This window comes from Molossus molossus, unplaced genomic scaffold (assembly GCF_014108415.1).
Source record: "Molossus molossus isolate mMolMol1 unplaced genomic scaffold, mMolMol1.p scaffold_m16_p_7, whole genome shotgun sequence".
Taxonomy (NCBI): domain Eukaryota; kingdom Metazoa; phylum Chordata; class Mammalia; order Chiroptera; family Molossidae; genus Molossus; species Molossus molossus.
Window position 1 is genome coordinate 28,894,937 of NW_023425401.1, and position 15,879 is coordinate 28,910,815.

Genomic DNA, 15,879 nt, shown 5'->3' on the forward strand with positions numbered 1-15,879 from the left:
AAATCATTGGGCAAACACCAACTGGAAAGCAGTTGGAGAGAACCCTTATAACCAGAGACAGAATGAGGACAACAAATCAAGGCTGGTAGGAACTGCGGAGGTAAGAGAGGTTGGGCTAGGAACCCACGGACAGCAGCTGAGGGCTATCTTACCTGTGAGCAGTTCTCTCTGAAAAGTCGGGGGTTAAAACCCCAAGCTAGCTCCCCAGCGCAGAGTGGCAGCTCCCCATCACAAAGGGGAAGCCCCTCAGCACAGAGTGGCAGTACAGGGAAAGGCACCTGCATAAAACCTGGCAGAGATCACCAGAGATGAGGCTTTGTCCAGCAAGGAGAGGTGCAGGGGAAAATGGCACTTCCCTGAAGGGCCAGAGCACTAAATTAGCTATAGCCACTCACCTTGGGCTCCAGCAGAGGGAGAGCGGACTGGGCTGGAACTGTGTGAAGAGAGTTGGGGGTTCGTGACACAGGGGAGAGAGCTGGGAAGGAGGACACCAGAGATTTTTTGCTGAATCACTCCTTCATAGGACAGTAGCCATATTACTCAAAGAGCCCCTTCTCAGATCCCCTTCCCAAAGTCCCAGGGAGCGCAACAGCCCCTCCCTCAGGAATTTAACACCAGAGAAATGCAAATCAAGGTTCATTAACAGCTAGAGACTACCAGCGAGCAAAGAAGGAAAAAGGAAAGAAAGAAAAAAAAAGCCATTGTCCCACCCACTGGAAATCCTCTTACCCTGTACACCTGAGGGACTTCATTCAGCTGAGGGCTGCAACCTGAGGCTCATCAAGTAACTGAGACTAACAGCCTGCAGGCAAAAGCTAAAAGATAACTGAACCTTTGCTTGGCCCGCAAAACTACCGAGAAATATAAGACTTGACAGTGGTATTTAACATGAGTTCTCCCACACTCATCCAAACCCAGTAGAGGGAGCCACAATCAGTAGAACAACAACATCCACAGGGATTATTTGGCAGTGTCCAAAACCCACTGAGACAGCCAAAATGGTGAAACAAAGAAACAGACCCCAAAGGAAAGAACAAGAGAATTATACAGAAGAAGAGATAAATGAAATGGAATTGAGCAAGTTATTAGTAGAGTTCAGAGTAATGATCATGAGGAATCTCAACAGCATGAGTAAAGAGCTCAACAGCATGAGTAAAGATATAAAAACATTGAAAATCAACCAATTGGAATGAAAAACCACCAAGCAGAAATGAAGAACACTTTGGAAGGAATAACCAGCAGAGTAGAGGAAGCTGAGGATCAGACCAGTGAATTAGAAGACAAGGTAAAAAAAAAATTACCCAGAAAACCAAATATAAAAAACAATTAAAAAACAGGAAGACAGCTTAAGAGAACTGTGGGACAATATAAAATGTAGCAACATCCACATCATAGGAGTTCCAGAAAAGAAAAGAAAAAAAGTGAGCAAGGATTAGAGAATATATTTGAAGAAATAGTGACAGAAAACTTCCCTCACTTGGTGAAGGAAAAGGCATACAAATTCAAGAAGCACAGACAATCCCAAGTAAGAAGAACCCAAAAAGGCCCACACCAAGAAACACAATAATTAAAATGCCAAAAATTAAAGACAAAGAGAGAATCCCAAAGGTAGCAAGAAATAAGCAACAGGTTACCTACAAAGGAACCCCCACAAGGCTATCAGCTGACTTCTCAACAGAAATATTACAGGCCAGAAGGAATGACATGAAGTAATCAAGGTCATGAAAACCAAGGATCTGAATTCAAGACTACTCTATCCAGCAAGGCTATTATTCAAAATAAAAGGTGAAATAAAGAACTACCCAGACAAAAAAAGATAAGGGAATATATTAGCACCAAACCAACATTGCAAGAAATGTTCAAAGGACTGCTATAATAAGCAGAAGAAATAGGAAGAGAAACATAAACATAATAAACAAAAATGGCAATAAATAAGTACATATCAATCATAACTTAAAATGTAAATGGATTAAATGCTCCAATCAAAAGACACAATGTAGCTGAATGGATAAGAAAGCATGACTCATACATATGTTGTTTACAAGAGACTCACCTCACAATAAAAGACTCAGATAGGTTGAAAGCACAGGGATAGAAAAAAATTTTTCCATGCTAATGGAAACAAACAAAAAAAGCTGGGGTAGCAATATTTATATCTGATAAAATAAACTTCAAAATGAAGGCTATAGAAGAGACAAAGAAGGTCACTACATAATATTAAAAGGATTGATCCAACAAGAGGATAGATCTCTGGTAGACATATATGCACCCAATATAGGAGCACCAAAATATATTTAACAACTGCCAGAGGATGCTAAGGGAGACATTGACAGCAATACAATCATAGTAGGGGACTTTAACACCCCCCTGACAGCACTGGATAGATCTTCTAGACAAAGACTCAACAAGAAAACAGAGACCCTAAACTACACACTAGATCAGATGGATTTAATTGATATTTATAGAAAATTTCACCCCAATGATGCAGAATATACATTCTTTTCAAGTGCACATGGGACATTCTCAAAGATAGACCACATGTTAGGACACAAACTATGTCTTTACAATTTCAAGAAGATTGAAATCATACCAAACATCTTTTTGGACCCAGTGGAATAAAACTAGAAATCAGTTACAATAAAAACACTCAAAATCATCCTAAAACATACAGGTTAAATTGCATTTTATTAAACAATGAATGGGTTACCAAGGAGATCAAAGAAGAAATAAAAAACTTCCTGGAAACAAATGAAAATGAACACACAACACAAAATCTATGGCATATGGTGAAAGCAGTCCTGAGAGGGAAGTTCATAGCATTACAGGCCTACCTCAAAAACAAGAAAAAAAATTTAATAAACTATCTAACCCTACAAATGAAAGAATTAGAAAGAGTACAAAAAGAAAAACCAAGAATTAATAGAAGGGAGGAAATAATAAAGATCAGCACAGAAATAAATGACACAGAGACCAAAAAAAAAACACCACCACCAAAGACTAGTGAAACCAAGATCTGGTTCTTTGGAAAGATAAACAAGATTGATGAACATTTAGCCAAACTCACCAAGAAACAAAGAGAGAGGACCCAAATAAATAAAGTGAGAAATGAAAGAGGTGAAATAACAACTGACATTGCAGAAACACAAATGATTGTAAGAAAATACTATGAATAAAAAAATGCCAACAAATTGAACAACCTAGGTGAAATGGACAAATTCCTAGAATCAAACAAACTTCCAAAACTCAACATGGAAGAGTCAGAAAACCTAACAGTCTAATAACAACAAGGAGATTGAGCAGTAATCAATAAACTCACAGCAAACAAAAGCCCTGGTCTGGACAGCTTCATAGGGGAGTTTTACCAACATTCAAAGAAGAACTAACTATTCCAAAAAAATTCAAGAGAAAGGAAGACTTTCCAGCTCTTTTTATGAGGCCAGCATAATCCTAATTCCAAACCCAGACAAAGACAGGCCAATATCCTTGATGAATATAGATGCCAAACAAAATATTAAACAAAATGTGAGTAAATCAGATCCTGCAATATATAAAAAAAAAAATTATTCACCATGACCAAGTGATGCAAGGGATGCAAGGCTACTACAATATGTGAAAATTAATAAATGTGATAGACCACACAAACAAAATGAAACATAAAAATTATATAATCATATTAATAGATGCTGAAAAACTTTTGACAAAATCAAGCACCCATTTTTTTATAAACACTCTCAGCAAAGTGGGAATAGAGGAATAATACCTCAGCATAATAAAGGCCATATATGACAAACGTACAGCCAACATCATACTCAATGGGCAAATATTGAAAGCATTTCCTTTAAAAACAGGAACAAGACAGAGATGCCCATTTTTGCCACTCTTATTCAACATAGTACTGGAAGTCTTAGCCACAGTGATCAGGCAAGAGGAAAAAATAAAAGGCATCCAAATTGGAAAGGGGAAAGTAAAATTGTCATTATTTGCAGATGACACAATATTGTACACAGAAAACCCTAAGGACTCCACCAAAAAACTACTAGATTTAATATATGAATTCAGCAAAGTAGCAGGATACAAAATTAACATCCAGAAATTGATGGCATTTTTATACACCAATAATGACCTCTCAGAAAGAGAAACTAAAAAATCAATCCCATTTACCATTGCAACAAAAAGAAATTAAGATACCTAGGCATAAATTTAATCAAGAGTGTAAAAGATCTATTCTCAGAAAACTACAGGACATTGAAAACAGAAACAGAGGAAGACATAAAAAATGGAAGTATATACCATGTTCATGGATTGGAAGAATCAACATCATTAAAATGACTATACTACCCAAAGCAATATATAGATTCAATGCCATCCGCTCTGAAAGTACCAGCAGCACACTTCACAGAGCTAGAGCAAAAATGCCAAAAGTTTCTATGGAACCAAAAAAGACCCTGAAAATCCACAGCAATCTTGAAAAAGAACAAAGTTGGAGGGATCACAATACCAGGTATCAGTTTATACTACAAAGCCATTGTAATCAAAACAGCCTGGTACTGGCACAAGAATAGGCATATAGATCAATGAAACAGAACAGAGAACCCAGAAATCGACCCAAGACAGATGCTCAATTAATGTTTGACAAAGAAGGCAAGAATATACAATAGAATAAAGACAGCCTCTTTAATAAATGGTGTTGGGAAAATTGGACAGGTACATGCAAAAAAAAAAAAAATGAACTAGACCATCAACTTACAATATACACAAGAATGAACTCAAAATTGATGAAATACTTAAATATAGGTTGTGAATCCATAAAAATCCTGGAAGAAAATGTAGGTAGCCAAATTGCAGATATCACATGAAACAGAATTTTTGCTGATACATCACCTAGGTCAAAAGAAACAATGAAAAAAATTAGTAAATGGGACTACATTGAACTAAAAGGCTTTTGCACAGCAAAAGAAACCAGCATCAAAATGAAAAGGGAACCCACTGTATGGGAGAACATATTTGTCAATGATACATCAGATAAGGGGTTAATTTCCAAAATATATAAAGTACTCATACAACTCAACAAAAGAAATACAATCAATCCAGTTAAAAAAAATAAATGGGCAGAGGACCTAAATAGAGACTTCTCCAAAGAGGACATACAAGTGGTCAAGAGACACATGAAAAAATGCTCAACATCACTAATCATCAGAGAGATGCAAATTAAAACAACTACGAGGTATCACCTTACACCTGCCAGAATGGCTGCCATCAACAAATCATCAAACAAGTGCTGGCAAGGATGTGGAAAAAAGGGGACTGTAGTACACTGCTGGTGGGAATGCAGACTGGTGCAGCCACTATGGAAAACAATATGGTGTTTCTCAAAAAATTAAAAATGGAACTGCCATTTGACCCAGTGATCCCACTTCTAGGAATATATCTCAAGTAGCCTGAAACACCAATCAGAAAGAATTTTTGCACCCCTATGTTCATAGCAGCACTATTTACAATAGCTAAAATCTGGAAACAGCCCAAGTGTCCATCAATAGATGAGTGGATAAAAAAGCCGTGGTACATATACACAATGGAATACTATGCAGATGTAAGAAAGAAAGATCTCTTACCCTTTGAGGTGACATGGAGGGACCTGAAGAGTATTATGTTAAGCAAAATAAGCCTGTCAGAGGAAGACAGATATCACATGATCTCACTTACTTGTGGAATATAATGAACAAAATAAGCTGATAAACAAAATAGAACGAGAGACATGGAAGTAGGGGACAGACTGACAAACCTCAGAGGGAAGGGGTGTGAGGGGCAGGAAGAGAGAGATAAACCAAAGAACTGATGTGCAAATATATATAAGCAATGGACACAGTGTGGTAATGTCATGAGGGCAGGAGGGAGGACTGTGTCAGTGGGGGGCAAAAAGGAGGGACATCTGTAACACTTTCAACAATAAAGATAAATTAAAAATAAAATTAAATACTTGAATTACCTCAAAAATCACTGGGCAAAACAAGCTGACCAAAGCTTATATGAATTTTCTGGGGCACAGTACGCCAGCAGTTCCCCACATGAAAAATAAATAAACTTCCATCTATATTTTCTTGTGGCCTAAAGTTTCCCATATATAGTGAAGACTTATACCACAATCAGTTCAAATGTGAATTGTCTGAGTTGTTAGGACTAAAATTTATTTTCACCCAACGGTGCTTCTCAAATGTGATCAATGACTGGCCACATTATGGTTTGCCTGGGACAGTGCTGCCTTGCACCTGTGATTCCACACTATTTATTAGCAGCAACATAACTCACACTTACAGTGTCCTGATTTTTAAAAAGAATTGATATGGTCGCTCATACATTGGAAAATCCTGGTTCTTTTTATCCCTCCCCATGCCATCTCCTCTGTAGATCCAAATTTTAACTTTAGAAAAATAAATATCATTATTCCAGTAATTCATGCTGTGATTCTTCAGCAAAAATCAAGGGAAGAGGGAGAGCAATTTAACCCCGTGAAGGAAGAAGGCAGCTTGGAAGACTTCTCTTCTTCTTGTAGATTTCTAATTCACAAATACTTGATGATTTTTAGTTGAAATTGAGCAACTCCATCTAGGATCACTGTATACAGGTATGCCCTGCTTTTTGAATCTTTGCATTACGTCACTTCACTTTTACAAAAGACTTGTTTTCACTAACTGAAAGAAATCATAAGAGGATTTTCACTTTTACAAGAAAAGGTGAGAATAGGCTTTAGTGTTCTGCAGAACTGTTATGGAGGAAGCATGCGCCCTGAACAGCTAGAGGGGCACCCCGAAGCTCCTTCCCCGAAAACTACATTCAGCAACGACGTTCAGCATCAAGTCACCATGGCTTTGAACTGGGTTTGTGCTTTGTTCTGATTTATTTTGTGCATTTGATAACAAAACGAGTCCTAATGTATCAGAAAAGCCTGAGAGTTTCTAAGGGTGTTGCCCTTAGCATAAAACTGGGGGTAATTAAACATTTCGATTGCGGTTAACAAAATAAAGACATTGTGCACGTTTTGAACAGTGGGTCTAAAAACACTCAGAAGTTATTCCATGTAAATTAATGGTATTTGCTGCTTCGCTTTACACCATTTCAGCTCATAAAAGGTTTCATAGGAATGCCCTGCTTTCAGATAGCAGGGAAAACCTGTACATAGGTAGTCTTTAATTTCTGTATTTGTTAACTAACGTTCTTTGGTTGCAAGGAACATAAATTAACTCTGGCTAAGTTGGAAGAAAGAGGAAAGAAAAACGTTTCATTATTATAATTCTCATTTAAAAAGGAAACATGAGAATAAATAGTATACTTAGCAAGGAAATATCGGTGCAAGCTACAGCCCTCTGTTCTGCAGGCATCCACAAGACTGATACTGACATAAAAGATAGATTCCTTCTCTGTCTGTTCCAAGGTCTCCTGGCTTTTGGCCAACACCACAGCTTGCCAAGGATCTTTGCCCTGATTGCACAAAGAACCCAACAAGTCCAGGTGGGAGTCTCGGCTACCAATAAATAAAGCCTACTTTTTTTTTTTTTTTTTAACCCTTGGATGAAGCATTTCTCCACTAAGAACTGAATTCTTTAGGCTAAAAGAGTGAAATAATTTTAAAGAGTTAAAGCAAAATATTTGAGAGTGAAAGAATAGGTGTAATTGTAAGAGGTGCCTTCACCCCTGGGTCTTAGGTTGCATTCCATTCTTGGTGTGAAAACGATATTAAATGTGTGGGTCACTGGCTCCACTCATGTTCTGCGTTCTGCAACATAGCGTGCCGATATCATAAGGTGCTACATCTTAGTGTGTGGCTAAGTTTCCAGTCTGTCATTCCAGTGGAGCCTAGCTTCATCAGGGTGATTGGATATTTTAAACAGTCGGGCCAGGCAGTTAGTAGCCTATGGCTTTACTTGTATGGCAGTGCAGTGACTCCATCAATCAGAAGCCACGCATGAAATCTTGCGATGCTTTAGAGGCAACGTGAGCAGAGAAAACAAATACAAATCCACAAGAACTGTTCCTGTGATGATAAGCTGCTGCTCCTCCACCATGAAGGCACAACTTAAAATAATCAATCTGTCACAGAGTACTAGACCAGGCACCCAGAAGTACATTGCAGGTCACTGTTGCTCTCAGTCTTTTATTTTTATTTTTTATTAATTAATTAATTATTTTATTGATTAATTTTTGTTACATATGTTTCTCGTTTTTCCCCCTCTGGTTCCCCCTCCCCCGCCCTCCCTGCCCTGTCCCCAGCTTTGTTATCCATGTCCATTGTTCATGCATACATGCATATAAGTTCTGTGGTTTATCTCTCCCCCACAACCCCCTCTTCTGGGGATTGTCAGTGTGTACCCCACTTCCACGTCTCTGGGACTACCCCATTCCTCAGACTGTTATGTTCATTATATTCCACAAATAAGTGAGATCATATGATACTGGTCTTTTTCTGTTTGGCTTATTTCACTTAGGATGACACTTTCCAGGTATCTCCATGTAGTCTCAAAGGATAAGAGATCTTTCTTTCTTACAGCTGCATAGTACTCCATGGTGTATATGTACCACTGCTTTTTTATCCATTCGTCTACTGATGGACACTTGGGCTGTTTTCAGATCTTAGCGATTGTAAATAGTGCTGCTACAAACATGGGGGTACCTATATTCTTTCTGATTGGTGTTTCAGGCTTCTTAGGGTATATTCCTAGAAGTGGGATCACTGGGTCAAATGGCAGTTCCATTTTTAATTTTTTGAGGTAACACCAAATTGTTTTCCATAGTGCCTGCACCAGTCTGCATTCCCACCAGCAGTGTACTAGAGTCCCCTTTTCTCCACACCCTCGCCAACACTTGTTGTTTGATGATTTGTTGATGGCAGCCATTCTGACAGGTGTGAGGTGATACCTCATTGTTGTTTTAATTTGCATCTCTCTGATGATTAGTGATGTTGAGCATTTCTTCATATGTCTCTTAGCCATTTGTATGTCCTGTTTGGAGAGGTGTCTATTTAGTCCCCCTGCCCATTTTTTAATTGGGTTCTTTGTCTTCCTTTTGTTGAGTTGTATGAGCACTCTATATATATTGGAAATTAACCCCTTATCTGATATTTCATTGGCAATTATGCTCTCCCATACAGTGGGTAGCCTTTCCGTTTTGATGATTGTATCTTTCACTGTGCAGAAGCTTTTGAGTTTGATGTAGTCCAATGTGTTCATTTTCTCCTTTGTTTCTATTGCCTTAGGTGATGTATCAGTGAAAATTCTGCTACGTATGATGTCTGAAATTTCGTTGCCTACAGTTTCTTCTAGGATTTTTATGGATTCATGAGTCACATTTAAGTCTTTCATCCATTTTTGAGTTTATTCTTGTGTAGGGTGTAAGTTGATGGTCTAGTTTCATTTTTGTTCATGTAGCTGTCCAATTTTCCCAACACCATTTATTAAAGAGGTTGTCCTTGCTCCACTGTATGCTCTTGCCACCTTTGTCAAATATTAATTGAGCATATTGTCTTGGGTCCATTTCTGGGTTCCCTGTTCTGTTCCACTGGTCTATATGCCTGTTCTTGTGCCAGTACCAGGCTATTTTGATTTCAGTGGCTTTGTAGTATACCCTGAAATCTGGTAACGTGATCCCTCCAACTTTGTTCTTCTTTTTCAAGATTGCTGTGGCTATTCGAGGTCATTTTTGGTTCCATAGGAACTTTTCAAGTACTTGTTTTAATTCTGTGAAGTATGTCGTTGGTATTTTGATGGGGATTGCATTGAATCTATACATTGCTTTGGGTAATATAAACATTTTAATGATGTTAATTCTTCCAATCCATGAACAGGGTATGTGCTTCCAATATTTTATATCTTCCTCTATTTCCTTTTTTCAATGACCTGTAGTTTTCTACGAATAGGTCCTTTATTTCTTTGGTTAAATTTATTCCTAGGTATCTTAATTTTTTTGCGGCAATGGTAATTGGGATTGTTTTCTTAGTTTCTCTTTCTGTGAGTTCATCATTGGTGTATAAGAATGCCATTGATTTTTTTATGTTAATTTTGTATCCTGCTACTTTTCCAGATTCATTCATTAAGTCTAGTAAATTTTTGATGGAGTCTTTGGGGTTTTCTATGTATTGTATCATGTCATCTGCAAATAATGACAGTTTCACTTCTTCCTTTCCAATTTGGATCCCTTTTATTTTTTCTTCTTGTCTGATTGCTGTGGCTAAGACTTCCAGTACTACGTTAAATAAGAGTGGCGAAACTAGGCATCCTTGCCTTGTTCCTGTTCTTAAGGAAAATGCTTTTAGTTTCTTCCCATTGAGTATGATGTTGGCTGTAGGCCTTTCATATATGACCTTTATTATGTCTAGATATGATCCCTATATTCCCACCTTGCTGAGCTTTTTTATCAGAAATGGATGCTGGATTTTGTCAAAAGCTTTTTAGGCATCTATTGATATGATCATGTGGTTTTTATTCTTCATTTTATTTATGTGGTGTATCGTGTTTATTGATTTGCGAATATTGTACCAGCCTTGCATCCCTGGGATGAATCCCACTTGGTCATGGTGGATAATTTTTTTGGTGTATTGCTGGATCTGATTTGCTAGTATTTTGTTCAGGATTTTGGCGTCTATGTTTCATCAGGGATATTGGCCTATAATTTTCTTTCTTCTTAGTGTCTTTTTCTGGTTTTGGAATTAGAATTATGCTGGCTTCATAAAACAAGTTTGGAAGTCTTCCATGTTCTTGAATTTTTTGAAATAGTTTGAGGAGAATGGGTGTTAGTTCTTCTTTGAGTGTTTGGTAAAACTCCCCCGTGAAGCCATCTGGGCCTGGGCTTTTGTTTGCTGGGAGAGTCTTGATTACATCTTCAGTTTCTTCTGTTGTTATTGGGCTGTTCAAGTTTTCTATCTCTTCCCAGTCCAGTTTTGGGAGACTATGTGTTTCTAGAAATTTGTCCATTTTGCTTAGATTGTCGAATTTGTTGCCATATAATTGTTCATAGTAGTTGTTAACAATCTTTTGTATTTCTGTGGTGTCAGTTGCTACTTCTCCTCTTTCATTTCTGATTTTGTGCATTTGGGTTCTCTCTCTTTGTTTCTTGGTGAGTCTAACTAAGGGTACATCAATCTTGTTTATCTTTTTGAAAACCAGCTCTTTGTTTCATTGATCCTTTGAATTGTTTTTTTGTTTGTTTTTTTTTTGGTGTCTATGTCATTTATTTCTGCTCTGATCTTTACTATTTCCTTCCTTCTACTTGCTCTGGGGTTCGCTTTTTGTTTGCTCTCTAGTTCTTTAAGTTGTGAGGTTAGATAGTCTATTAAAGACTTTGCTTGTTTTTTGAGGTAGGCCTGTAGTGCTAAGAACTTCCCTCTCAGAACTGCTTTCGCTGTAGCCCATAGATTTTGTGTTGTGGTATGTTCATTTTCATTGATTTCCAGGAAGTTTTTAATTTCTTCCTTGATCTCCATGGTAATCCATTCATTGTTTAATAACATGCTATTTAGCCTCCATGTGTTCAAATGTCTTTGCATGTTCTTGTTGCATTTGATTTCTAGTTTCATGCCATTGTGATCTGAGAAGATGCTTGATATGATTTCAATTTTCTTGAACTTGTAGAGACTTAGTTTGTGCCCTAACATGTGGTCTATCTTTGAGAATGTCCCATGTGCACTTGAGAAGAATGTGAATTCTGTAGATTTGGGGTATAATTCTCTGTAGATATCTATCAAATCCATTTGGTCTAGTGCTTCATTTAGAGTCACTCTTTCTTTGCTAATTTTTTGTCTAGCGGATCTATCCAGTGATGTTAGTGGGGTGTTGAAGTCCCCTGCTATGATTCTATTGCTATCAGTCTCTCCCTTGAAGTCCTCCAGAAGATTTTTAATATATTTTTGTGCTCCTATATTGGGTGCATATATGTTTATCAAGGTTATATCTTCCTGTTGGATAGATCTTTCCAATATTATGTAGTCGCCTTCTTTGTTTCTAGTTATGGCCTTTATTTTGAAATCTATTTTATCAGATATGAGTATTGCTACCCCAGCTTTTTTTTCCTTTCCATTTGCTTGGAAGATTTTTTTCCATCCCTTCACTTTCAACCTTTGTGATTCTTTTGTTGTGAGGTGGGTCTCTTGTAAACAACATATAGATGAGTCATGCTTTCTTATCCAATCAGCTACTCTGTGTCTTTTTATGAGAGCATTCAGTCCATTTACATTTAAGGTGATAATTGATATGTACTTATTTACTGCCATTTTTTATTAGTGTGGTTCTATTTTTCTTCCATTTCTCCTGCTAATTACAGCAGTCCTTTAACATTTCTTGCAGTGTTGGTTTGGTGCTAATGTACTCTCTTAGCCTTTTTTTGTCTGAGAAGCTCTTTATTTGACCTTCTATTTTGAATGATAGCCTTGCTGGGTAGAGTAGTCTTGGATTCAGATTCTTGTTTTTCATGACCTTGATTACTTCATGCCATTTCCTTCTGGCCTGTAGTGTTTCTGTTGAGAAGTCAGCTGAGAGCCTTATGGGGTTTCCTTTGTAGGTAACCTGTTGTTTCTCTCTCGCTGCTTTTAGGATTCTCTCTTTGTCTTGAATTTTTGGCACTTTAATTACTATGGCTCTTGGTGTGGGCTTGTTTGGTTCTTCCTACTTGGGGCTCTCTGTGTGTCTTGAACTTGAATACCTTCTTCCTTCACCAAATTAGGGAAGTTTTCTGTCACTATTTCTTCAAATATATTCTCTAACCCTTGCTCATTTTCTTCTTCTTCGGGGACTCCTATGATGCGAATGTTATTATGTTTTCAGTTGTCCCACAGTTCTCTTAAGCTGTTTTCCTGTTTTTAAATTATTTTTTCCTTTTGGTTTTCTGATTGGTTGATTTTTTCTACCCTATCTTCTAATTCACTGATCCGGTCCTCAGCTTCCTCTACTCTGCTATTTAGACTTTCCAATGTGTTTTTTATTTCTGATATGTCATCCTTCATTTCTTCTTGGTGGTTTTTAATTTCCAACTGGTTGATTTTCAACATTTCTATGTCTTTACTCATGGTGCTCATGTCCTTACACATGCTGTTGAGCTTCCTCAAGATCATGGCTCTGAATTCTAGTTCTGTTAATTTGCTTAACTGCACCTCATTTATCTCATCTTCGTTAGAGGTCTCTTGTTCTTCATTTGGCTTTTGTTTCTGTTTTTTGATGTGCTCTAAGACAGGACTAACAAGAGGGTGCTGTGATATTGGAGATGAGGAGAAACTTTCCAGAGGAAGTGACATCTAAGCTGAGGCCCAAAGGGAGAAAGAAGTAGGAGTCACACAGACCAATGCTGGTACATGAAAGAAAGAGTGTGTGTTTTGGGCAGGGCAAAATTTATGTGCAAAGACCCAGAAACCAGAGGGCATAGCGTGTCCGGGTACTGAAGGCACTTCACCAATGCTGGCTCGGCATTGGGGTGGTTGGAGTGATGTGGTGGTGGTGGGAGCGTAATGGAAATACCTGTGTGGTCGACATGGATTCCTGCCTACGCCACAGCCCCTTTCCTTTCTCTGCTAACACATTCTGCAGCATGTGAAGGTCCATTTGTTCCAGAAACATTTGTTGAAAAGCCTATCCTTTCTCCATTAAATTACCTTTATTTTTGTGAAAGATCCGATGATTATGTTTACGAAGTCTCTATCTCTGTTTCATTTATCTATTTTCCTGTTCTTTTGCCAACAATATATCGTCTTGATTACTGTAGCTTTATAGTAAGTCTTGAAGTCAAGTCACGTCAGTTCTTTGTTCCACTCCTTTAATATTGTGTTGGCAATTCTTGTGGCTGATGTTTTCCCCAGTGTGATTAAAACTATAAACCCACACCTCCAAGAGGTTCAATACCCCCCCCAAACAAACCCCACCAACATGATAATCAAAGTTCTTTTTTTTTTCTTCATCCTCACCTGAGGACATTTTTCCATTTTTTTTTTGTTCAGATAGAGTGGGAGGGAAAGAGAGGAAGAGAGAGAGAGAGAGAAACATCAATGTGAAAGGGACACATTGAGTGGTTGCCACCCGCACGACCCAACCAGGGCCGGGGACAAACTGCAACCGAGGTACATGCCCTTAGCGGGAACCGAACCCAGGTCTCTCTGGACTGCAGGCCGACGCTCTACTGCAGAGCCAAACCAGCCAGGGCCAAAGTTCTTTAAACTAATGATAATGGGAAATATCTTTAAAAGCGGCCAGAGGAAAAAAAGAACACAGAGGACCAAAGATAAGGATGACAGAAACAAATGCAAGCTAGGAGCAATGTTGGAACAATATTTTTAAAATACTGAAAAAAAAATCAACCTAGAATTCCTTACCAATGAAAAAATATTACAGAAACAAAGGTGAGAATTTTCAGATGTGGAAAACTAAAAGATTCATCAACAACATACCTGCATTTCAAAAATTTTGTTTTATGATCACATCATATGTATTTTTTAATTGATTTTTAAAGAGAGAGGGAGGGAAACAGAGAGAGAGAAACACTGATGTAGGAGTGAAACATCAATCATCTGCCTCCTGCACACGCCTACCAGGGATTGAGCCCAAAACCGGGACATGTGCTCAGACTAGGAATTGAACCAGCAACCTTTTGGTGCATGGGACGACACCCAACCAACAGCCACACCGGCCAGGGACATATGTATTTTAAAAATTGTATTGTTGATTTGTCAAGCTGGTGTTTTGTCTGTAGAGCTTAGTTGTTAGGGATTCAAATCCCATGATCCTTTGCATTAACACCAAAGACCATCATGGTCCTGTGACCCAGGGATTGAGAATTATTGTTTTAGAATAAACATGAGAAATAAAGATCTAATCCAATATCATGGAGCAGATGGATTAATTAGGATAAAAGCTGGGCTATAATAATACCCAAAGATATAGTGGCTTAAACAATATTGAACTTTATTCCATTTTCATAAAATAATTCACATAGGAGAACCAGGGCAGAAGGCAGATCATGTGGTTAGGGGTCCAGGCTCCTTGCTGTCCCCTATGTATTGCCCTTACCTGTATGCTCAAAGGTGATCCAACCAGTGGAAAAGTAGGAAGGCAAAGTTGAATGTGTGTTTCCTTCAAGGGCATGACCCAAAATTTACACACGTCTTCCGGTCACATCCTGTTGGCCAGTACCTGGTCACATGGCCACACCTTGCAGTAAAGGAAGTTAGAAAATATAGTCATTTCCTGTGTACCAACATACTCAGCTGAAATTTATATTACTGTAGTAAAAAATGGAGAATAAGTATTGGGAAATAATTAACAGTCTCTGCCAAAGCAAGTTAGTAAAGGAGTTAAAAGTAGAAAAAGAAAAGTGCATCCGATTGGGAGTTAGGATATAGGGTTAGAGTCCTAATTCAGCCTCTTAAACCAAATGTTTGACCAATGCTTCCCTTGAATTACCTTCACTATCCGCACCTGAGTTCTTAAGAAGGGAGGGATGGAGGGAGGGAGAGAAAGAGAGGGAGAGGGAGGGGGAGAGAGGGAGAAAGGGTGAGAGAGAGAGAGAGAGAGAGAGAGAGAGAGAGAGAGAGAGAACCTTGAAAGTTCCATCCTAATCTTTCAGTCAAGTCCTGTTCTGTACTGGACCCTGACTCTTTGAAGGGTCATGAGCCCTATGTCTGCCATGACCAGGGCTCAGCTATACATTCTAGGTTAAGGTTTGCCCCCACCCCAGCCCAGTACCTAGTCAGAAGCAGGATCGTATTAGGTAGCATGTGACTTTCTTGCAGAAGTTGCAATGGATGGTGCTGGGTGTGGAGCTGCACTATTTATGCAGAAATCTAAGCTGCTTGGACAATGAAAAGAATTACCTTTATCCTCAGTGTAAAATAAACCTCTCTTCATTGTAGCC